The sequence below is a fragment of the Anticarsia gemmatalis genome, chromosome 10 (genome assembly GCF_050436995.1).
Source record: "Anticarsia gemmatalis isolate Benzon Research Colony breed Stoneville strain chromosome 10, ilAntGemm2 primary, whole genome shotgun sequence".
In the NCBI taxonomy this organism is placed as follows: Eukaryota; Metazoa; Arthropoda; class Insecta; order Lepidoptera; family Erebidae; genus Anticarsia; species Anticarsia gemmatalis.
This window is the reverse complement of record NC_134754.1, coordinates 10,172,546-10,197,840: the sequence shown is the minus strand read 5'-3', so window position 1 is coordinate 10,197,840 and position 25,295 is coordinate 10,172,546.

Here is a 25,295-nt window from a genome sequence, read left to right as displayed (position 1 = left end):
ACAATATTCTAAAATCCGTAAAAAAGGTACAATAAGGTTTAAAGTATTTCTTTTTCCCTGCAGTTCTATACTGCACTAGACTTATAAGTTTGCATATACGTCAGTATCTTCGGAGGCTGCCAAAAGGCAACTGCGCAGATCGATGGCTTCAAGTTAAATATAGGCCACGAGAACAGCTGAGTGAAAAGTTTTAATACCTAATCTTAGTTAGAACGTATTATTACGAGTATTTGATGGGTTAGTTAGGTTATGACGTAAGGGAACGATGAAGGTGGGATGAGTATGTGAAATAAATTTTTGGGTGTGACTGTACTGTACTAGTGATGTTGGGAACTGGGACAGTTTTTGTTCATAATTTTCTTTAACTAGATTTGGTTGAAGTACACTTTAATAATAATGAAAATATAATTATACTCGGTTTTTTACGTTTAGTGAAGCATCATGGAGATTCACGCGTCATCCTTATATACACCTGCTCTTAGAAATGGTACTAAACTAACTAAAGGCATAAACTATGTAATTAATTTGCTTCCAAGGCAAAGTAAATAGTGATAATTTTGTAAAAAAAATAAGGAGAATAACTTATTTGTAATAAAAAATAAATAAATTTAACCCATTAATGTCCCACTGCTGGGCAAGAGTCTCCACCCGTAATGAGGGAGGGGTTAGGCCTCGAGTCCACCACGCTGGCCAAGTGCGGATTGGGGACTTTGCATGCCCTCAATAAATGTACCTATTAAACAAATTTTAAAGAATTAAGAAATTGACAGCTCAATATTTTTTGCACATCATTTGTAGGTACCGATTAAATTTTGCAAGCTAAAAATATGCAAGAAAATAAATTACGTAGGTTTACTAGTGTTCCATAAAGTATATTACTCAAAGGAATATAACTCGATATTGGTCTATTTTAAAAGTTTTCTTATCAAACTCGTTCAGTCTCGAAGGGTTTTGTCGTGAGATGATATTGCTCGATAAACGCCAGTTTCATATAAACTTTTTGTGTTATAATTTTATCGTTTTTGCGCAAGGGTTTTATTATTCAAGTAAAACTTTTTTATAACACGCTTCAATTATAAGGAGATCTAACTAAAAGTAATTTTCTCTCTGTAAACGTACATAAATTTTATCTTAGGCGTATACCACTTTTCAGGTCTTTTCCTCGATCTTGGATGTGTTTGCCTTTGAATTTCCCGGATTTATAAAACTCAAAATATCAAAATGTGAGAGCAAGCTAAAACTAGATGGTAGGTTTAATTAATATCTTACTTATAATACAGATTTTAGTAGGAACAAAGGTATTGTACGATAAATAATTTACAGTGATTTCAACCCAATATTTTCATTTATAAAATTCAACCAACAAAGACTAACAATAGGAGGCTACTATATTCAAATTACATTATTTCATACACGTTTGATTTGTGAACATAGTAAAGGGTTTCATATCAGCAAAATGGAAATATCAAAAAGGAAAATAGAAAATGAAATACAATTGGTTTACGTCCGAATCGAACGATGTACCGCTTTTCTATAAGGCACAGGACAGACGGAATGGACGTAAGACTTGGACGGGAACTAGACACGGCGTCTTATAAACGGGTAACTTCCGAACTTTTGTATAGAATGGCTGTCTTATGGCTGCTACACACATGCCGCGCAGAGCTGACAAATGCTCGAATCAATCGCTCGAATGTTAGGAACATATGACGCTGTTAAGCCGTGTAGCCCGCCGGCTCCCGCAAGGACCATGCCGCTGGGTGTACCGGAGGCCATGCCGCCGGCACTGTGTGTAGCAGCCCTAGCAATGAGCAAAATATATTATGTAGTTTGTCTTAAATGACATGCATTATTTGAACAGCACTTTGGGTAGTGATAAATTGAATGCTAACTCGAATTCATGTATTTACAATAACAATAAATGTATGCTTTAGAAAGGAGGCAAGAAAAGGAACTATTGTCTTTCCCGAATGATTTAAAAAATTCGGGTGTAGACGGGGTGCCGATTCAGTCAAAGTGCGAAATATAGTCTCGTCGCATGAGCCGCAAAAAAAGTTTATCTTTGCGTCTTTGCTACAAAATTAGACGCATTGCGTCCGCGACCCGTCTGTGGTCCTGTGTGTTCTCTCCTTAAGTCTCTGTCTGACTTCGGCCTAAGATCGCTATCCTCAAACGTCATTACGAGTTGAAAGACAGGGAACTCAAATGCTCTGATAATTTTATTTGTGTATCTGACTTGCGATATTAAGTTATAGATGGGATTGGTTTTGTCTTGGCATGATATAAAAATAAAACGATCATTATTTCTGATAGAAATGAATGAAAATATATTTTCCTTTTCTAATAATAATATAATAGTGGTCATCTCTACGTAGTTTTTGTTTTATCGTAGTTATAAAACAATTTGTGATAAGTAACGCAATCTCTCTGATAGATGTAAATGGTGAGTTTTGCCATCAGTGGATATAAGGAAGCTCAGAATAATAACGTAATAAGTAATGATGATTAATTAGACTGTAAATGAAGTAGTAGTACAATCATTTGCCGTATTTGAGGAGTACTTAGTATTTCGTAAGCCGCTGCGTTTGCTTTCAAGTAGTCAAATTAAATGCGCTTAGCTTTTTACCTAAGTCTATAAGAAAGCATTTTGACTAGCTTTCTTGAACTCTGCATAGCAAGCGATAAAATACTTTCCGAAATTCACACACGAGAGAGACGCTCATAATTCACAATGATAAATGCTACCGTCGACGTTATACTTACATAATATCGGTTTAATTCAACACACATACGCAGAGCAAAGCAAACATGAAACTTCCCCCAAATTGCAAATTACTAAGTGATCAAAGATTACTGCGGAATTCCTACTAATATTATAAAGTGAAAGTAACTCTGTCCGTCTCTTTGTCACGCCTAAATTACAGAACCGATTTCGATAAATTTTGTACAAAGAATGACAAAGATGTATAATAAGGATAATTAGTATTATCTTATGAACATAAGATCATTTTTAGCCGACTTTAAAAAGGTGGAGGTTCAATTGACTTGGCGCCGACTTCAATCCTATTAGTAAATAGCACATATTAGTAAATAGGTTGTTTACATATAACTAATATTAAACCTCTAATAATTTTCAGTTTTTTTTTTACAATAACAGACATCATACGGGAACTTTGACTATGCGGGTAATAAGCCATATAACAACACTCTACAGTCTACGCGGACGAAGTCGCGCGCAAAAGCTAGTCTCTAATGAATTCCCAAAACCATTTCCAAGAGTGTCCTTCGTTACCATCAAACTGTTTTAATTGATTCTAACGAATCTGCGAATAAATCACATTAAAGTTTGGGATGAACGGATTTCGAGGGAGAGATGTTAAAGTTAGTGCTGACTATACAAGTAGATGTATTTTGTAGTAAACTGTGGCACATCTGGAGTTACAATCAGCAAGATTCTATTAATCTAGGTCCAGTATAATTTAGTCTCAAGTTATGCTTTGTGACTACAGACCTTCGATCTCGCAACAGTTTACATATCTGATGCAATTAATGTACTTTTTTATAATATATTTAGTATATACTTTATACAAAATACGCATGATCTAATTTATTAACTTGTATTCCTTTATGATTTGTGGAAATTGATCAACGAATGTTGAACTTCTATTAGGCTCTGTACTTAATGTATTGGGAAAACTTTGCCGCTCTTACAGTATAAAATAGTAAGTAATTTAGTGAGAATATTGAAGTAAATATATTATAGAGCGCCATGAGAAGTGCTTTAAGAAACTTTCATTATTACCAAATTTGTTGGCTGCAAAAACTCTTTTTACTCGCGAACCTCGCCAAGACGGTTGAATTAATGTCAAGTATATTGAACTATCTATAAAGTTCAATACTTTTTGGCACGTCCATTTTATGCAGTTTTTCGTAAACAAGTCAACAAACAATCTATTTGTGGCTTTGTCGATTTACTATCAAACTTTATTACAATACATTTTTGTACGTTACTTTGAAATATTAATTTAGCTTGTTTAGCTTGTGCCAAATTATAGAGTAATTGTGTCCGAATACAGCCGCAAACCGCGAGGAAGCAAATAAATGAAAACAAGAGATTCAGTAGAGAGGAATTTAACTGACAGAACTAATAGATATTATCGATGTCTCATCTTACCGCGACTTGCAGCTATACTCGGATACACAAAGTAATTTGGCGCCTCCTTACCTTACTTGAATGTGAGAGAACGACATGGTATTAATTTTTATTTTAGTTCAGGGTTAAGGAAAAAACCAGAGAACGGCAATTGGTACTTCATTAACATTCATAATTAATTTTCTCTTAAGTATAATTATATATTATCAAGATAGATGGAACACTAATGAATCCTTTTCCGCAATGAACGGGGGAAATGAAAGAAAGTGGCTAACAATGGCTTCCATTGCTAGAAGTGTATAAATGTGGTTTATTTTCCTGTTTCTCTATGATATATCTCTGTAGCGTTATCTCTTCTATACGAATTGTTTATGGTTTATCCAGATAAGCTATTTGGTGGTACTATTGCTGTAGAAATGAGGTTATGGTGTCGTAAAAATTTAAGAGTGTGTTGTTCCGTCTTAATGGGTGTCTTATTAAGGGCTGACACAAAAAAATATATACTTACTCAGGCTAATAAATAGTTAAATACTACATACATCGATATAGGTATTTTGTAATTATTTGTTATAATATTCCCTTCACTATATTTCAATTGCCTGAAGCGACGTTAGTTCGAAAATATTCCCCAAAAAAATTAAGCTATTTATTTGGACTGATATCCATTTTATTTTCTTAAAGAAAACACAAATTCACACACGATTTTATTAAATTGAAACCAAGCGTAGGAGGTAGTATCTTATTTAATTTAGCTTCACCTTTACTATTTCATTACACATACAATTTAATCAATAAAGCCTCCCAAACATTTATTACACAGTTTCAAAATTAATCCTTTCAATGAAAACCGTGATAGAAGATAATCGTGACATTACTATAGTTTGACCACTTAGTAGAAAGTCAGCAGAAATGAACGATTTATCTAGAAATTCATATTTCGGTGTATGTCTAAAAACTTCCCGATTACCCTGACGACCAGGTACTGTAGCTGTCCGTTCCTGGAAGAAAACTGATGAGAGATGACTCAACAGCAAGTTGCGGTGAGACATTAAGGCTTGTGAGGTTGAGGAAGACGATGTCAAGGACAGGACGAAGTTGAGTGAGAGTGTGAGCAAGGCCTGGCTATTCGTCCCATATGGTGGTGGAGTGATGCGATACCGAGGTGTATCTCCAAAAAAAAGATGCTGTAGCCAACAGGCAACTTAAACGCATAAATACACAAGTGAAAGACGTTCTAAATTATATTTTTTTATACTTCCGCCACTCGTGAAACTTGCATACCAGGCTTTCTACTAAGTGGTGGAACTATAAAACACAATTTGAGACAAAACGTCTAAAATACATCTGGAATTAAGGAACTGTAGTGGAAACTGACTACAGAACTCGGGTCTAAACTTAAAATTAGATTTTGAGTCGAGACTAGTTTGGTACTATTTAAATGTGTATAGAAACAAGGTTTGGGTCTGAAACTTACGCATCAGACTAGTTCATTAACTGGTTAAGGGCTTTGTTTATTTGTTTTTATATACTAGAAGGATTATTTACGTATTTGGTGAAAATAAATAGATACTTTTGAATAAGTTGGCCCTAGATTACACTATAGTAGTTTCTAAGGCGGTTATTTCCATAAAAAATCAGATTTTGCATATTTTCATTACACAATATATTATAAAATACATTTTTGAAAACTCAAGGTTTAACCGCTCCCACGTTCGGGAGGAGACCCTTGTCACGACAGTAATGAGTAAAAAAAAATTAACAATCCCATAAAGCTTTTTTTGTATTTTTATGAAAAGGCAGTTTTTAAATGAAATACATATGATATTTATACAATATGCGCTTGTACAAAATAATATGAAATTTCGCCTACACAAAATACATCTAGACGTAACACAAAGAGAATAATATTACAATTCTCAACAATACCTAGAAATATTTTAACGAAAACTCCAGTTAGAAACCTACATGTGAAACTATATACTTATTCCAAAGTGACACTTAAAGTTATGTTAGAATGTACTAAAATAGACAGAGCTCTGGAGAATCAACTTATATTTCGTGTGTCATGAATAACTAAGTCTAAGATTGGAAAGGTCGAACTTATAATATTGAGGACTTACTGGGACTGTGGATCTGTGGTTTTTCATATAAAATGATGTTTATCCTTTGATTAGGTCAGATATTGACACTTTTTACTGCTGAAGTTACAGGTTTAATGATTTTTCTACTAGTTCAGAATAAGGAGCCAATAATGACTTACGACTCGAGTACCGAAAGTTTGACATTTAAAATGCACTGCCAAAATAGTTCCTACGGAGCCCGCTAGAGGCGCTAAACAGATTTTCGTTCAAAATTTATCGATAGCTAGACGTTTGTTGGTAATCGATAGTGAAAGAGAATCGAGCTACAGTTTTATTGCAAGCATCGAATACGTAACGAGATGGTAACGAGGCAAGTTGAAGCCGAATTGATTTGTGGCTTCTATTTTTAGATTATTGAATGTACTGGAATACGTAATACCAGTTTGTGGAGAAATGTTTCATACACAAAAGTTTACCTTCAAAATAAAATTAAGAATGGGATGGTTATACTACTAACACACGTCATATAAGAGATTGTTTAAACCAATGCAAATCGAGTCAGCACTTGGCTAATTTATTTCAAGCAAAGTAGCAATATACGTCTATCAGTTAAGCAAGACAATGGCTCTTAAAATTGAAGAAAATATATGCAAGTATTTTTTTAATTATTTGTGAGAAGTGCCATATGTTGATATTCATAATAGTCGTTACAATTACTGAATCTACCATTACGTTAATATGTGCGTAACTAATAATTTAATCTCTCTAGAAAAACAGAAAACTTACCAGTATCTACTTTGAGTAATTGCTACATAGATTAGTTATACTTTTCCTCCACTTACTCCGGATGCAACTTAGGGGAAGGTAATGATCAACGGTAATCGTGAATAAAGTAGTGTTAATGTTGATAAATACGGGAAATGAGTACTGCTATTAGTTTGGTAGTCATTATTCTAGAATAAACTAAATAGAAAGTATGACATACGCTGGAACTGTTAATGATTATTATTATCAGGTTGTTAACTTATATAATATGGTGTGTACTGTATTAGAAACATCCAAAAATGTTTCTAATTATTTATTGATTCGAGGCACGTTGTACATTTGATATTAAACTTTGCCAATGTGGTTGATACAATACTTAATCTCCCTTATTCTAAGAGGAGTGAGAAGCAGAATTACAGTATTGCATTCAATACATTACTATCATTCTCCTCCCGGCACGAGTTTTATCAGGAAGAAAAATCTTTACAAATATTTGTTTTATTGTTTACATCATGACATGGCTGACATCTATTAGTGTTGTTTTCATATTAATGGCAGATTAATAGTGTAAATATTTATTTATTGCTATCATAACGAGAAGTGCTATTAATAGGTAATGGAACTATTTGTATTGATATAAATTTAATCGGTTTCCAATTATTATATTATACATTTTATGACAGTACTGTTAAAATGCTTTTGGTTTATAACAAATTATTATTATAGACTCTGTGGTTCGGGTCATAGTGTAAACGACAGCTGATTATGAGGTTTACTAGTTTGGTAACGTGCTCGGTATATAGCAAAAGGCTCGCATACTTCCCTTATCTACTTACTTTATAAATTACTAGCTGACCCGCGCAACTTCGCTTGCGTCACATAAGAGAGACATAATTTTCCCCGTTTTCGTAACATTTTTCACTGGTACTCTGCTCCTATTGGTTGTAGCGTGATGATATATAACCTATAGCCTTCCTCGATAAATGGGCTATCTAACACTGAATGAATTTTTCAAATTGGACCAGTAGTTCCTGACATTAGCGCGTTCAAACAAACAAACAAACAAACTCTTCAGCTTTATAATATTAGTATAGATAAACAAAAATTCTCTTGAACTTCAATATTACTCAGAAGTTAAAAAGTTTCCGTCATAACTCATTTCCTTTTCAATTTCAAAAGTACACTGAAAATCTCCAACTGTAGTATTTTCAGTCCACACAAATGGAGAGCTAAACCTAAGCTAGCTAAGTTGTAAATAAATCAGAAGCTTCTCCGTAAAGCGAGGGATAATAGCTTGGCTTAAGTACCCATCTTTATTATATGGAGATAAAACGAGCATGAGATGTGAAGTAATTGAAATGAAGAAAAATATAAGAGAAAATTTTATCTGAAATATTGGAGTTTTTGATGTTATTACTTATTATCAATGTTTTTGGCATCTTTCCAATTTTATTTTAATAGAGTATTATCATTACTTCTTTGTTTTTCGGAAAATGCAAAGTAAACTGCACTTGATGGGGTACATTTAAGGCCTAATCTTATTCAGAGAGGAGATCTAAGTCCAGCAGTGGGACGTAAAAAACAGAAAAAAATCACTAATTCCCTTAGAAGAGACACGAATAGAGATTTATCAAATAACGTGACGTTTTCAGATTAGGACAATACTCAGGTTCCAAAGCATTTTTTATTTGAAGTGCATGTATCTTTCACTATTAAATAAAATGTATTGTGATGTACTTACTCGATACTTCAACACAACAATCAAAAGAAAAGACAAAAACAATACACGCTCATAAACATCGTTAACGATTACGTAATGACCTCTAAAGAACCTTCAAAACACAGTCTAAACAACATAAATAAAACTGAATAAGACGGGCCCACTTTTCCCTGTTTTACAAAACATATTATCTTAGACGATACAAATAAAGAGAGTTTCTTATGTAACATTTACTGGTGTTTGGGAAAACAAGCGTGAATAAATTGAGAACGCTTTAGTACTTTTGAAAAGCCTAGAGCCCTAGAGGTAGCAATGTATGAAACATAATGAAACTATATTTAAACGTCTATGTTCATTGTCTTTCAATAATCCCTTGGTATCATTGCAGCTGCCGATAATATATGATAAAAATTAAATTGAAGGCAAATTTTAAGCTTTCCAGCGAAATAATTATTTTAACTCGCTAATCCCGGACTTTGTGTGTCATCGGCACAAAAGCAGCAGACTATAAACAAATGCTGTAACACATGACTTTTAAATTAACTGCAATTATTTTGTTCATACCCTTACTTACGGGATGTAGAACTTATTATTACTTCAATACTATTATGTAATACCATTAGTATCGCAAAGCTGTAAACTAAACTGGCCACCTACTCGTCGGAAAAAGAATTTTCAGTAAAAACAGACTATTTTCAACTAAGAAGCCAATTAATAAATTACTCATTGCGTGCGTTAAAACAAATAGTTGGTAACAAGTCGGTTCTATCGAGTTAGGTCATGAATATCAGAATTTCTCTCATCAATTATTATCGGTGTCTACAAAGGCTTTCATGCCGTTGATTTATTGGAGGTATTACCGTGTCCTTGGGTGGTTTCACGCGGTTAATAGTTCCTTGAAATATTCACGGTATTAATAGAATTCTGTTTCGTAATTTCCTTGCAGCGTGTGATGAGATTTAAATCTGTACCGGAGACGCAATTTGATTTTCTCTTTTTTCTTATTCTCTTAAAATAATGTACCTATGAAGTAGATTTTAATACTTTCAAAGTAATGAAACTGTGTTTTAAGTACGTAAAAATGGATTTAAAATGTATAGCCAAAACTATAAATAAATAACTTTATCTAAAATATTTTGTACGTACCGTAAAAACGATGAACGATTTTCCATTTATCAGTTCACTAGAATCACATTTTTGTTATTGAAAATTCTGTTCAATTGAATTTTCTTTGCATCGTCGAGTCTATAGACTGTAAAATAGTTTTTTCTGCAGTAACCCAATCAATTAAAAAGTAAAACATTTTCTATTCCGTTTCTCCTTTTTCTACAAAACCGGCAACTGAATGCTTCGAATTTTAGCAGCATTTTTCACTTGAAAGCGCGCAATGTAGTCGGATCAAATTCCCAGTTACCCGGAAAAAAGTACACTAGATAGCCAGGAATGAAAATTCAAAAACCATTTCGAGAATTTATCACGTTTCGGTGCAAAATATTTTGCCTCTCAGTTTGCAGTAGCGAATTCCCGATTTGATTGAATAGTTAGGCGGAATTTGTTAAGTTATGTAACTGTGGAAACTGATCAAGAGTTGTGTTTTAGAAAATATACTTTGTTACAGTGACATTTTATAGTAAGATTGTTATGATCATTTATTATTTATTTATGTTTCTCAGCCCGACAATGTAACCAAAAGCGTTGGAATGGATAAGAAGAGTTAGATCGTCTTTAAAGGAACGATTTCCTTATATAATCGTCATCAACCGGCCAGCTAGCGACTATTTTCGTGTGAATTACTGCACAGATTTTCATGTAAAATTTGTCAATAGATTGTCGATAGTAGTAGGGCATCGCCCATATATCCTCTACTAAACCTTCAAAAGACCCACTTATATTCCAGACTATTACTCAACAGTAAAAAATATTACGCCACGAGTATACCGAAGTCTTACCGTCAAGGTTTATTTATTCTCGAAAGTATGAAGCCTTAAAAAGAAAAGTTTAATCAAGGAAAAATATAAGACAGACGCCCAAAAATGCGAAGCACTTCAACGTTGACTAAAATAAGCATTTGCGACGTAAAAGTAAACTGAGAAAGAGTTTCTCAAAGCGTTTCAAAGAATTTTAGTTGGAAGAAATTGTTTTGGAATCGCAGTTTTATAAAGCTAGATTTTATGAAAAATTTTAAAGAATCAGACTATAGTGGGATTTTTCATACCTATTTTTTGCCCACGGTATTTCAATAGTACTATTAAAGGACGATGTATGACAAATTAAGAGAGAAGCAGAAAAGTAATGATAGTTTACATTACTTATTACTAGGTTTATAGGGACACCGCTGACGCTATGGACGCTACTGCTACGCACACGGTGGATAGCCTCACTCACCTATATTTGACAGGTTCTCTTCGTGGACTAGGCTAAGTGATCGTCGAATGAGTGCTCTAGATGGACTACCTCCAAAAGTGGTGGTTTATCTCCGCACAAACATAGTTAGACCATGAAATATATAATCGTTCTATTGTGTCATATGGCACATTTCATGAAATGAATGTTTGTATACGCTATTTTATTAATATAAACGTCAAAATAGGCTGTACTTTGTTCTGTTTCTTTCGATCTTTAATAGTGACTTTATATTTTGGCGCCCACCGTAGTCTTTGCCATAATCCCAACATTACAGCGGCAGTTTGTCTTATAATCCGCGTATATTTTATAAATAGCTCCAACATGCCAGGAAGAGTTTTATTTCGCTCGTAAAACGTCCATCAAACGAATTCCGCCGGCTGCATTGAATACAAACAATTGCTAAATTACCTAATACCAATGAGCCATATGGCAATACTGATAAAAGCGAGCATTCCGGGCAATTTTTTAAAGCAAAATGGTTATGGCTTTGTCAAAAAAAGATAGAATCCACTATTTTTTTGACTGCTGTGTTTAGTGGCGCAATTTACAATAGTCGGTGCTCTCAATGCGTTTAACACCTAAATTGTACCTAAAATTTAGTTCCAATAGTAGCCGCTAGGGGCGCTGGTCAGGTTTTCATTCAATATTTGCCGATATCAAGTCGGTCGTCGACAGTCGATAGTGATACAAAATCGCATAACTTGCAATTAAAATTATAAATGGCGTCAACCAGTCAGTCCAGGGCTTATTCATTACTCTTAATCTAGGCGTGAATCGTTTGTACAACGATAGAAAAAAAGCAATGAATAGGGATGTTGCTATTATTGTTTCTGTTTTATAAAGACTTGCTTTTCTTAGCCCAGACAAATAGTAGTATTGTATAGACTAGGCTTTCTCCAACACTCGATAGCAGATTTATTAGGTCGACTATTTTGATCTGAATCCTAGATTCAGTGTCAAGGTTTCAAGTTATTTCGATCTAGTTTCAAATTCAAGAGCACATACTTTCTTATTTATTAAAAGTCACACGCGAAGGGAAAAATGGTTCAATTTCTTTCAGGCGTAAATAGTACGCATTTGGGAGTTGAATACATGATCCTAGGAACATAAATCCTTTCCGTAGCTTAGCTAAAGTTACCCTTTTTCAGAAATATTTTTTATAACTTTTTGGTCGCAATTTTCCTTAAAGGTTACGTTAATGTTTTAAATATAATAATATATTATGTTCAGAATTTTTCTTTGTACTTCTTTATTCCTCTACAATCAGGGACTAGCTTACTAATAAACTTTTTGGTAACATTCAGTTACTGAAGCATTTAATTGCTTCGTAGGTTGTTAACATTGAAAGTGAAACCAAAATGCTTTATAACAGTAAAATTAATACTATAAATAGAATTTTCAAGATCTAGAACAGAGTTTACATATTTCATAGAAAACTCCCTTACTTCATATAGTTTTAAATACAATTAATATAATAAAAGCCAGTCGACACGATCATACGAACTCGCGATACAAAAATCTATTAACTTACTTTAGATTTCTTGGTATGAAAATAACTAGAGCGTGAAGTAAAAGCAATTTCCTTGCCACAGACCATTTCGGTCGGTGAGCCGAAAAGAACTAGGATTTCGTGTTTTTGTTTGGTCGATACAATTCTAAGGGGTTTGACCTCCTTGCTTTGAGTTGCCAAGCGTGTTAAGGTAAGTGTATATTAGATCTATGAGTGTAATAGATCATAGTTGGAATAGTACGGCACAATTTACAAATTAAATATTTTTTTACGGGCGTACTAAAAAAAATATGTATCTAATACAGATAATGAGTATGTGTAAATCATTCGCTTACTACTTAGTGTATGTAAGTATTAAGTTATTCATTAGGTATAGTCCATACTTTTTAAGTAAAAAATGTCTGTAAGTTTGTGAAAAATTCTGTAAGATTGTTTGACATATAGAAGTAACGCATAAATATATATAATATAATAATTATTACAAAATAAATGTAACCAATAAAAATTAAGACATAATTCGCCGAGCATTCGCAGAAACGTTACATTACAATCATATTACAATAATATTACACGAACTTGCCTCAGTGAATGTCAATATATTTCACCCTTATATCTCAGGAGGTTCATATCGCAAGTAATAAAGCTGCTAGCGAATGTAGGACGCGTTTTGTTTAGCCTCTGAACCACAATACAATGATTTCCTAACGTTTTAATGTCACGAATTGATATTTTTAAAACTAGTTTCGTGTACTCTGTTGGTTAATGAGGCACGTTGAACGGTTTTACCGTTTGTTTAAAATTGTGATTCTTGTAATTATATTAATGAATGAGTGTTTAGTATGGTTTTAGTCTGACTTTTTCTTATAATCTGTGGATTATAAGAAAAAGTGAGCTGACAAAACTGAGCTGTTTGATTAATTTTCTGAAAACTGCACTTATCATTTCAACAGACTATACGAGTCCCTTTCCCATACCACCATTTCTTCGATCACAATGGTGTGGGCGCAGTAATTATATGTATGCTGGTCATTGCTGGTGTTTCAAAATAATAGAATAGTACAACATGGTTTTTCAGTTATATGAATCCGTTATTTAGACTAAAAACCTTGCTTTCAAGTTCTTAATTGATATCATTCTATGAATAAATGAAAACATACAATCGATTACTGGCCTATAATCTAATAATATTTAAGTTATTCCAGTGAAAATTCAGCTGTACAGACAATCCTTGGAACTAAAAGCAGAAGGTACACATCTGGACATTTCCCGAGCAACTCGTAAAACATAATTACAAGAAAGGGCTACAGTTGTTTCAGACAATAGCCTGTATAATATTGTCGTTTACGTTTTTGTATTTATAGAAAAGGAGGTAAATATAGATTGTAATGAGAAAATTGAGATAGATATAGTTTGATGATGCTGGTTGTCTCAATAGGTATTGTATCCTGGCATGCCAGAATGATTAAGGATTTGGATTAAATAAAGGAACTAGATGCCAGGTTACCAGGTGTATAGGATTAAATTCCTGCTTCACTGTCTTTCTACCTCTATATACAAAGCGTAATTTTATGTTCTCAAATGGCATAATTATACTGACATCAGCGATACTTGAAATCGTAACTAAAATAAATGTTCTTTTCGTATATCGTGCTACATAATTTTAATTATAAACTACCCAGTGGTAATTTGTTAAATAAAAATGTATCTTTAAAACGATTTCTATCGTAAACACGAAACCTTGACATCGAATCGCTTGCAGTTCGATAAGACTGTACACAAACAAAGTATTTAAGTATAAAAGTTTAATTAAAATCAATTACCGTGTGTTGCGTCTCTTTCTATCTTCTCCCATTTGCTTGCATTAGAAAGGGAAAGCATATTACAGACTAAACAGTTTGGTTAGCAGGCATTTAGTCACATTGATTTTGAATCACATAGATGATACACAAACAACAAGATTATGTGCAACTCGCAATTGACCAGCGTGGTGGACTCAAAAGCTGGTAACTCTCGTATTACGAGAGGTGACCTTTATTCAATAGTGCAACAGTAATGAGTTAAAATAAAACTTTTAAATTACTGACTAAAACCTTAGCTTTTATCATAAATAACTCAGTTGATTCCTGTACACTTAGTGCATTCTTAATAAGAATAAAAATATTTCTAAAAATAACACAACCTATCTCAATTCGACGTCCAAGCTAACAATACCTTCACCGAACATTATTCTAAGAAATCCTCTCACAGTGCTTTGTTTCTGAGGAGTGATTTCCTACTACCATCGACAATTGACAATCGGCTAGCTATCGAGGAATGTTGTGTGAAAAACTGTAGCTCGATTCTCTATTACTATTTACCACCGACACCGAACCGACCTGTCATCGAGAAATTTTGTATGAAAATCTGATCAGTGCCTCTGACGGGCGTTGTTTTGGCAGTACATTCTAAATGTCAAACTTTCGATTCTCGACAGTGCCGACTGTACAGAATCGCGCTACTGGTCAATGTATCTAGCGGGCGCCATAGGAACTGTATCTGTAGTACATTTTAATCATCAAACTCTCGATACTCACAAGTACAGACTGTAGAGAATCACGCTACTGAAAACCTCGATTTTAGTAGAGGGCGTGTCTTCCAGCCGATAAATGGACATGCGCGGTACCTGCCCGTAATTTACTTAGTCTTTGTCCCGAAATTTATTATAATGCGATCATTTACGTGTGAGATTTTTACGATCGCTCTTCGATATAAGAGCTTAAGTTAGGTATGAGGTAAAAGAAAATATAGATTAAGAGCAAAAGCGAATATTGTTAGAAGTAATATGACTCGGAATATAATAATTACGACCTTATAAAGAAAGAATCTATTTTTTTGCTCTTAATTTAAAGTCTGCACTGACTAGTATCTCTTGTTATTGTCATTTTTACAAAGATGCAAATGTCAAACACAACGTTTAATAGCTGTTATTACATCGTACACATACATTCGATAATATTATTAAGAACTTTCAGTAAATAGCTTAAAAAGACAAAACAAAATGTCTAAATATTTTTCAAAATCACGAAACAAACTATGATAGTACAGCGAAACTTAATAAGATTTTACCTACTTTCGAAATTACGGGTTATATAAAAAAAAACTATCTAATAAATAACAGATTCCCAGTCACGTCTTCAGATTGTCGTAAAAAGTGACACCTGAAGCAGCATCCCTTAAGGGGGTGCGTCTAGGGGGTGAGAAACCCTCCCCAAGTCAATGAAAACGAGTACAAAGTCACCTTTTATGTTGAAAGTCGTAATGCAGAATAAATGCATGTGTTTGTAACCGTGGAGAGTGCTTCACGAAACATTGAAAAGGATTTAGAATGTTTTAGTTAGTGTGTAATATAAATTGTAGTTTTGTGATTTTAAGCGTTTTAAGAAATGTTGGAGAAAATAAATAGAATATGCTTCTTAACTATGTGGATTAAGTTGGAGACTTAATACGTTTACCTAAGATGTTGTCATTTTATTACAACAGATAATATTTTGTGTTTTTGTTTTGAAAAGATAAATAAGATAGCTTAAATAATTGTCTAATTGTATCATCAGTAACAAAAGAAAAGTTAGCAGGCAATTATTTTCTTATAGTTAACATTCTGATCAGTACATTGTAAGAAGGCAAGTTAACCTTCTATACATTTTTTAGATTATTTAACGAAAACCTTTGATAAATGATTTATTTTATGGTTATATTATCCATTCGTTCCTTACTGGGTCCTTAATTGAAATAATTCCGTTTTTAAACCAAACACAACTCAATTGGAATATTTAAACAACTCATATATCAAACTAGCTGACCCGCGCAACTCCGCTTGCGTCACATAAGAGAGAATGGGTCAAAATTTTCCCCGTTTTTGTAACATTTTTCACTGGTACTCTGCTCCTATTGGTAGTAGCGTGATGATATATAGCCTATAACCTTCCTCGATAAATGGACTATCTAACACTGAAAGAATTTTTCAAATCGGAACAGTAGTTCCTGAGATTAGCGCGTTCAAACAAACAAACAAACAAACAATCAAACAAACTCTTCAGCTTTATAATATTAGTATAGATAACCTTCCTCGATAAATGGACTATCTAACACTGAAAGAATTTTTCAAATCGGAACAGTAGTTCCTGAGATAAGCGCGTTCAAACAAACAAACAAACAAACAATCAAACAAACTCTTCAGCTTTATAATATTAGTATAGATTAATCACACGATAGAAAGAAGAATTTCCCATAAGCGCATTCAATTTCCTTAGTCAACAAGTAGCCAATATTTTTCCTCTAATTTTCATATAAACACCCTGGCTGGTTAACTTCTTTTCTTTGTATCAAGTGGACCGCTTTCTGCAAAAATGATTCAGTCCACAGAAACCTCATTTGGAGATAGTAGAGTTTAAAGTTTAATGCGGTATTTCTCTGGCTATGTAATACTAAATGTTGTATTTTTAATTTTACGATATTCTAAGTGTACTAAACTAATTTAAATGCATGTATTTAGTAAATAAAATTTTATAGTTTAGTAGATATTCAAGAAAACATGTGCGTGAATCATTATTACAAAATAAATTTTGTATGGACTCAGCCGTATAAGGCGCAGAAATAAAATTGCAAAAATGTTCCATAGTATGACAAAAATAAAACTCAAAAATGTTTATTATTTAGGTTTTATTTAAAAAAATACAAAAGTTACATTACTCCTCCTCTAAATCAAAGTCAGGTTCATCACAATAACCATCTATATCATCTATTATTGCGTCGTCTCCCTTCAGTTTTTTATAGAAATCAATGCAATCATTTGGTATAAGATGGAATATTATAATAAATTGCACTTTTCTTTATTTTTACTATGTAACAAATTTTATCACAACCGTTCAATACACGAGATCATTCGAAATGACGAGGCGCACTCCCCACTCCGCCCGCTGCAGCCGTTATGCGGTACCGGCGGCGGCGCGAGTAGGCAAGTTTCTTAAAGTACCTACCCACAACCTAATAATGTTTGCAATGAAGGCAATTTTTCGTTTTAAAGAATATTTAAAATTATCCATTTTTAGTTAAAACTTTGCGAAGTGAATCGTTTTTGTTTATACATTGAAAGTATAATATGATTTTTATTTCATAACTACAAAAACGTTTCAAGCTCTGAGGTTCATTTTTGTGTTAAACATTTTATGAGAAAATCGCGTAGCTAAGCTTTATTGCAAAAATGATTCAAATGGTGTGGATCGTTTTAGTAAAATTTTAACAGTAATCTTTGATTGCGCTTAAAGTTTTACAAAAATGATCCAGCTCACTAGAATCATTTTGGCAAAACTTTAGCGCAATTAAAAAGTTTGATTTAGGAATATGCATAAATGATCTTCAATAAGTTTAAATATTATTTGCAGTCGTGTACTACAAATTAATTGTAAATTGTGTGCAATACATACAATTTGATTGAAGGTACAACTATATTGCAATAAAAATAGCAAGTTTAAATAAATAAATGCCTACTTAATTAAGGTTTTTGGCTTAAAAATAATATTTTGTTTACTTTAAGGGAAAGATATTAAATGTAAATTTTAGATTTTACCGTGAATCGTTTTTAAGATTTTTTTTTTCATTTTTCTATATTTATATAGATATTCATGTGGTCTGATTCAGTATTTCTGAAGTCGGATGTTATTAAGAATTGGGTTAAAATGATTCAAGGTGTCTGGAACATTTAAGCATAATGATTTTCGTAATATTTCCCATATTGTATAAAAAGCATAAATGTTCCAATTAGTTTGAATCATTATAGCAAAAAAAAAATAACACATGTCAGGGCAGTCAAGAAAATGCAAAAATGATTCTAATAGCTTGAAACACTAATACATAATAAAAAATGATTTTTGCCACAACAGCTGTGGTTTGGATCATACGGATTTTCCTTAATTATTAACATAGAGATCTGAGTCTTTGATATGTTAAAATATACCTTATTTAGACTCCATAGGTCACAAAATCTCGAAAATGTCGAGTTTGTGGGTTGGATCATTTTTTGCAGAAAGCGGTCCAAGTTTGAAATTGGAACGAAGAAGTTAAGGAACTTGTGATTTCTGAGTCCACACTTTTGTTGTGTAGTTGTTAATGGTTGAATTGAACGGGTTTCGCGTTTGAAAAGACGATGATAAAACTATTGATCTTTTAAAAATAAGGGGAGAAGAAGGAATAAAATTGTAATACAATTAAGATTTGCTTTATATTGCTTGTATTTAAATAAATGAATAGTACCGACTGTTATTTTTTTTTACACATTGAGTACATAATACCAGTAATTCGATTACTAAATACTACTAGGTACAGCAGTAGTTGTCATTTCAATACACCTTTGTTTTAGCGATATGCAATCTGCGCTATTTCAGCCCGTGATTACGGTTGATGCAATTCGACCGAAACTTTGGGTAAACAAATAATGTATCAAAACCTTCAATTTTTAACCGTTGCATAATAATATTATGTTTGTAAGTTGCGAAAGTTTAAAATCGTTATTGTTATTTCGTTAAGAGCTGTCAGGAGGTATAATATTATTTTAAGCTTTGAGTAATTGGATAAGTAAAATTACAAAGCGTAGTGAAATTTCTAGCCTTTAATACTACAGTTTAAAGTAACTACAACAGTGTTATCTTACAAAGTTCGCAATAATTGTCTCCTGTTAACGTCGGGTTTTCTTTCCGTCTGTTATAATGAATGGTCAGGGGAGATACGATACGATCTACATGAAATATAGAGTGGATAAAAGCAACAAGTAAAGAAAGTTATTCATATTGATATATGATTTCTGATAGAAAATTATTGCATATGTGGTTCAACAATGAAGGAAATTGGTAAAAATATAATCGAGAACGGTATTTTTATATCGTAAATTCGTTCTCAATATTGAGGTATTTACAATTGAACATTAAGATGAGAAATGTCTATATTTCTATTTAACGAATTGAAGTAATAATGACACTATCAATCAAAAATGATCCTGGTATAACTCTCCTAATTCTGGTTGTTCCGTAATTGCGTAATTTTAATTCTTTCGTATTGCCATTTGACACATAAGTAGTATAAAAATAATTTACATTTACAATGTACTGGAAAAGCTAAATCCATGTCTATACCGAAATCTATTGCGATTAGATACTTGTACTGAAATATCTTCCTGCTGTCTACTTGAAAGAAGTTTGTGAAACTTTTTTAAAGTAGGTAGTGTTTGTTTGTTTAGTGTATTAAAAACTGGCTATATATATATATATATATATATATATATATATCTAGAGCTATTTACAAGCGCATATAAAATCTATTTCAATATGAATACTCGCAAGTATTTACCGAATAACATATCTAGCTGTCACACTCTTTACTAAGAGGATTAGACAATATTAGACATGTCTTAGAGGCGCAGGTTTCACGCGTGAAACTAAATTCAGACGGTGTTTAAGAGCTTTTGCGAGTAAATATACGATGACAGTTATTTTAAGGTTAAATTGAAATTTATTGTAGTTAATGGGTTATAAATGAATTTTGTTAAAGTGAAATATGTTCTCTGGTTGCTGTTGTATAATTTATTTCGTGAGACAGTTATTTATTTATTTTAATAATTGTAATAGTTTGATTAGTGGATTGGAAGATTAGATTGAAAGATAGATTACATAGAAGATAGTGAAGTTTTTCAATCGATATCAATAGCTAAATAAGCGGGCGTTTATTTAGAATGCATCATGTAATAGACAGCCTAATTACGTATGTAAGCCTTCACGGAGAAAATGGCAAAAAGTAACGTTTTCAGTAAAGTTTTCAATATTGTTATAATTTTGGGCAATTTTTTTATAAATAGCTATAACAATTTTGCGTTCTCCAGAATAATAGTAGCACGTATAATGTAGGCTCTTTATAATAACTCTAGAATTACAATTAGCCAGCTCAGTAGCCGCCAACCCTTCTGTAAACACAAAGAAACGAACTTAAAACTGAGTGAATGCTTTAATTCTAAAAGCAAATATTTACCCTTTGCGAGAGAATTCCTGTAGGTTATACCTAACAAAGGCACAATGTAAGATTGTTAGGGCTACCGGGAGGCGTTTAAACGAAATAAAATTTCCCTAGGGAGACTTTACTCGGGTTTTTCCTATGCATGCGAATGTGTGTGCGTGTAAGGTTCTGTTTACATGTAATTTGTAACTGTGTTGACTGAATTACGGAAATTTTGATATGAATTTCTTAGAAAAATAAATTAATGGCTGCTAAAATGATACTGATACTAATGATACTGAGATTTGTCGTTGTAAAAGTATAACACAAAGACACTTTATGGAAAAATAAATAAGTATATCATTCAAAATATATTAACATAAATATTTAGGTTTAGGTTGTGCTATGTGTCCGTTGTTTGTATGTTTGTAAAAGTCCCCGCGACGCAAGAGCAATTCTTAGTGCGGGAGTTGTCAAAAAAAAAGAAAAAAAAAGAATATTTCAATATATATCTAATGTTCTCAGGCAATATATTGCACAACGCTAAACGGTGATAGTAATTCATCAAAAATTCTCCTTTCGGCATAAAAATCATGATTTTATTGCTTAAAATATATGTTGGAGCATTTTACAGATGTGAAAAATGCCTCAACCAAAGTTTTATATTGCTACAATTGAAAACACGGATTTATAAATCTTATTGGGGATCATATAGAATTCTAGAACAAGCTCGAGCACATTTCTCAAGAACAATGCAACACATTTGTTATTAAATCGCAACAATTTGTCTTAAATGTATGAGAGTTGTATTTACTGGGCGGTAAACGACCAGAAAGGTAAGCGACCTTTCGTGAGGCAAATTATTTGGTGGATGGGTACCTATTATATATCTAGATGCAATTCCATAAGATTTATTGAGTGGCCATTTCAACAGCTAAATAGATATTTACTTTATGAATTGCAAACTAATGAAGTAGTGTTTTATCATTCGGGAAAACAGACTGAAAACAGTCTGCACTAAGCATGTTGCTTCTGTGTGCTTTAAAGTGTGATCCTAAATATTTTGTTTCCTACCTCCTTTCACGAGAATTTGGCGTGTTTTTGTCATCAATCAATATAAGTAAAACTCTTCCGTTACTGAGTGACTGACTGATGGACAACGGACAGGCAAAACTACTAAGCGTAGAAAGTTGGGTATGAAGATTTGTTAAACAGTGTAAAGAAGCACTAAGATATGTATTTGTGAAATTCCTCGCGGGCAAAGCCTCGGGCTGAATTTCTTGAAAAATAAATATTATTTTGCAGTGTGTATTCAGCTTTACTTGCAATAAATCTAACACACCTACAGACGAGCGGACGTTTTATTATCATCTGACATAATTCCTTTTTGTTCTTTCTGTAACTGAAGTTTAATGTAGGTCCCTTAGTTCCATGTTTGTAATCTTGATCTATTGTTGTGGGAGATTACTTGCCTTATTATTTTAGCTTCTGATGAAATTAATAAAATGTTAATTATATAAAAATATGAATTAGTGGTAGCATTCGTAAAGCGTGCGTCTTTTTCATATAACCGCAGAACTAGGATTAACGCACCTACCAATCAGTTTCAGTTCAGTTTCAGCCCTGTGGTTGATAATGTTGATAATGACGATTTGTAGTTGTTTTTATTCCTGTTGTACCCGATTTTTATACACTTTACGTAGAAGTCTCGTCTTATAGTTGACCTAAGTCTAGATCCTCAATCAAGATGATTTAGTTTTAGATCCTAGAATAATATAATTACATGAATTATAATCTATACTAATATTATAAAGCTGAAGAGTTTGTTTGTTTGATGTTTGTTTGTTTGTTTGAACGCGCTAATCTCAGGAACTACTGGTCCGATTTGAAAAATTATTTCAGTGTTAAATAGCCCATTGATTGAGGAAGGTTATAGGCTATATATCATCACGCTACGACTAATGGGAGCAGAGTACCGGCAGAAAATGTTACAAAAACGGGGAAAATTTTGACCCATTCTCTTTTAAGTGACGCACACGAAGTTGCGCGGGTCAGCTAGTCTTTAATAATGGAAGACTTACACAGAATTATTCTAAAAGCACATACAAACATCCTTAAATAAATACCCAAACTGCGTCCCTCGCTTATTACACGAACGTCGCAATACAACGTCTTGCCACCACTCAAGTAAATGAGAGCCTGTGACGTCACTACGAAATATTGAAGCGATTACCTACGCAACGCGCTACGTATTACGTTACTGGATATTTTGAGAATAGTGTTTGAATTTAGGCTTCTCTTGTCTTGGAAATAGTTAAAACTGGTAATGTTCTTTTGGCTGTTTATTTGCTGGTTTATTGTAATGTGTTTGTCTTGCGGTAAACAACACATAAAGGCAAGTCTTTATGTGAAAAGTTTTACTATTTTGACATATAGTTGCTACATGCGTTAGTTTTTTTTGACACGACAAATCTAGTTGAAAACATAAGTTCAGGCGCTGATCAGTTTTATATTTAAAATATAGAGAAACTACTCGATAAGATAGATACTACTTATAAATGTCGATATAAAAACAGGTATCGACGACTTTCGTAATTAAGCCAGCGACTTCTTCCTTCCTTTTTTATTAATAAGATATAAAAAAACATATTGTTCATAATTAAATACCTGCTAGCTTAGCGTATAGCTGTAAAAATCTTAAAAACCAAAATAAAATAAACCATTTGTAAATGAAAAAGCTTCAGACAATTGACTTGGTGCAAACAAAAGAGGCTATTTAAGCACCTGTCTGTCTCAGCCCGAACGAGATTAGTTCATTCAAATGCCATTAATTCCTTTTCAAAGACTCTGAATTGCGTTCAATAAATGTATTCCAGAACATTCCACGGCCTTCGTACTTTGGTCTTTTGAGTTGAACAAGAAATAGAACTTGATATAACATTTTGTATAGATTTAAACAATTTAATTCTCGTTGTCAAGACGCTAGGAAAAAACGTAGTCTGTATTAATAATTAAATTTAAGAGTTTTGACTACTTTGTTTTATCCGACTTGATGTCTGGAATTGAAGAAGAAAAATGCATTAATTCTTATCTTAAGACTATCGTATGCTGAATTAATTATGGCTTATTGTCATCACGCTATATCCTTGCCGTAGACCATAGTCTACGGCAAGGATATCTCCATAAACTTAATGAAAATGCGTAAAATAATAGTTACATTAACTAAATTCGCTACGTTTACTACTATGCAGCGACGCGAAGGCTAGAGAAATATGCGCCTAAACCTCGAGCACATTAATGTATAACCGTAATTTTTCCGATATATTATTTAATAACAATGAGAGAAGTACCAAAACAACAAAACAAAGCCAACCAAGTAAGTCTTTCTCACACTTACATTTGTAGTGTTTCCCAAATCGATGCTTTATTGGACAAGGGCAAGGGGCGTCCTTTCCGATCTGAATGCGATAAGACGTGTCCACGACGCTTGCCACGTGCAGGTCAACGAACTCTACACACCCTCATTATGCCATGATGGTTTTGTGATTAAGAAACGTCGCACCCATATCCGCTGAATGTCAAACGACCAAGGAGATTCTATAATTGAGGTAAGAGCATTCTTTCATTATACATTTAGATACTGCTGATATTATTACTGTTAAAATGTTGTCAAATTCTAATTTCGCCATTTTTTAATTTCATTAGCAAGCTCATTGAGCTTTAGTAACAGATCTGCACAGTAATTTAGCACGAGACAAAAACCTGAAAAAGGTACCTGATAATATGTATCAAGGAAACTCAGAAAAATAGCAGATAAAGGGTTAAACAGCAAGCACGAAATTAATACACCAAAAGTTGTTTCACGAACTTTACAAACACGGTTGCATAGCCAACACTTTCCACAGAAACAACAGAATGCACACAAAAAAAGTTGGCCGCTGTTATGACAAAGTTTCCTCATCAACTTCAACTGCATACAACACTTGGGTTTAAATCGAGAGCGTTTACGTCAGTATAGACATGCCTACGTCATTCGTTTATTATGGTGTTGACATTATAGAACCTTTTGAAGGGTTAATGCGACGATTATAGATGCATTGATTGCTATTGTTGTATATGTTACTGTTTACTGGTATTTGTTCATCACCTTTTCTATTTTTAAACAATAATGTCATACTATCTATACTCTTATACTATCCATACAAATGAATACGACAGTGTGTCTGTTTGTTTCGCCTTTGCGGATAGATTGCTGAACCGATTTGGGTAAAATTTTAAACGGTGACATTTGAAGATCCAATTTAAAATACAGGCTATTTATTTTGATTAAAATATCTTCTGATAGGGTTCCGGGGATGAAAGCTTTTATGCGAGTAGAGCCACGCCTTAACTAGTAGTGTCATGATAATACCTACTTAAATCGTTTTTTTATTCAAATAGTATCAAATACCCTCTAAAACTTTCTCGTCTATACCAGCAGGATTGATCAAATAGGTGTGAGTATATTCCTTCTATTGTATCAGTACTGTCATTGTTTTTCCGAGGGTGTGGAAGAAGACAGGTACAAAACGACCAAGAAAGTTACAAAAGAACACGTATCTACAATGCTTGTAGAGCTACGACGTGTATTGTTTCACATTTTAT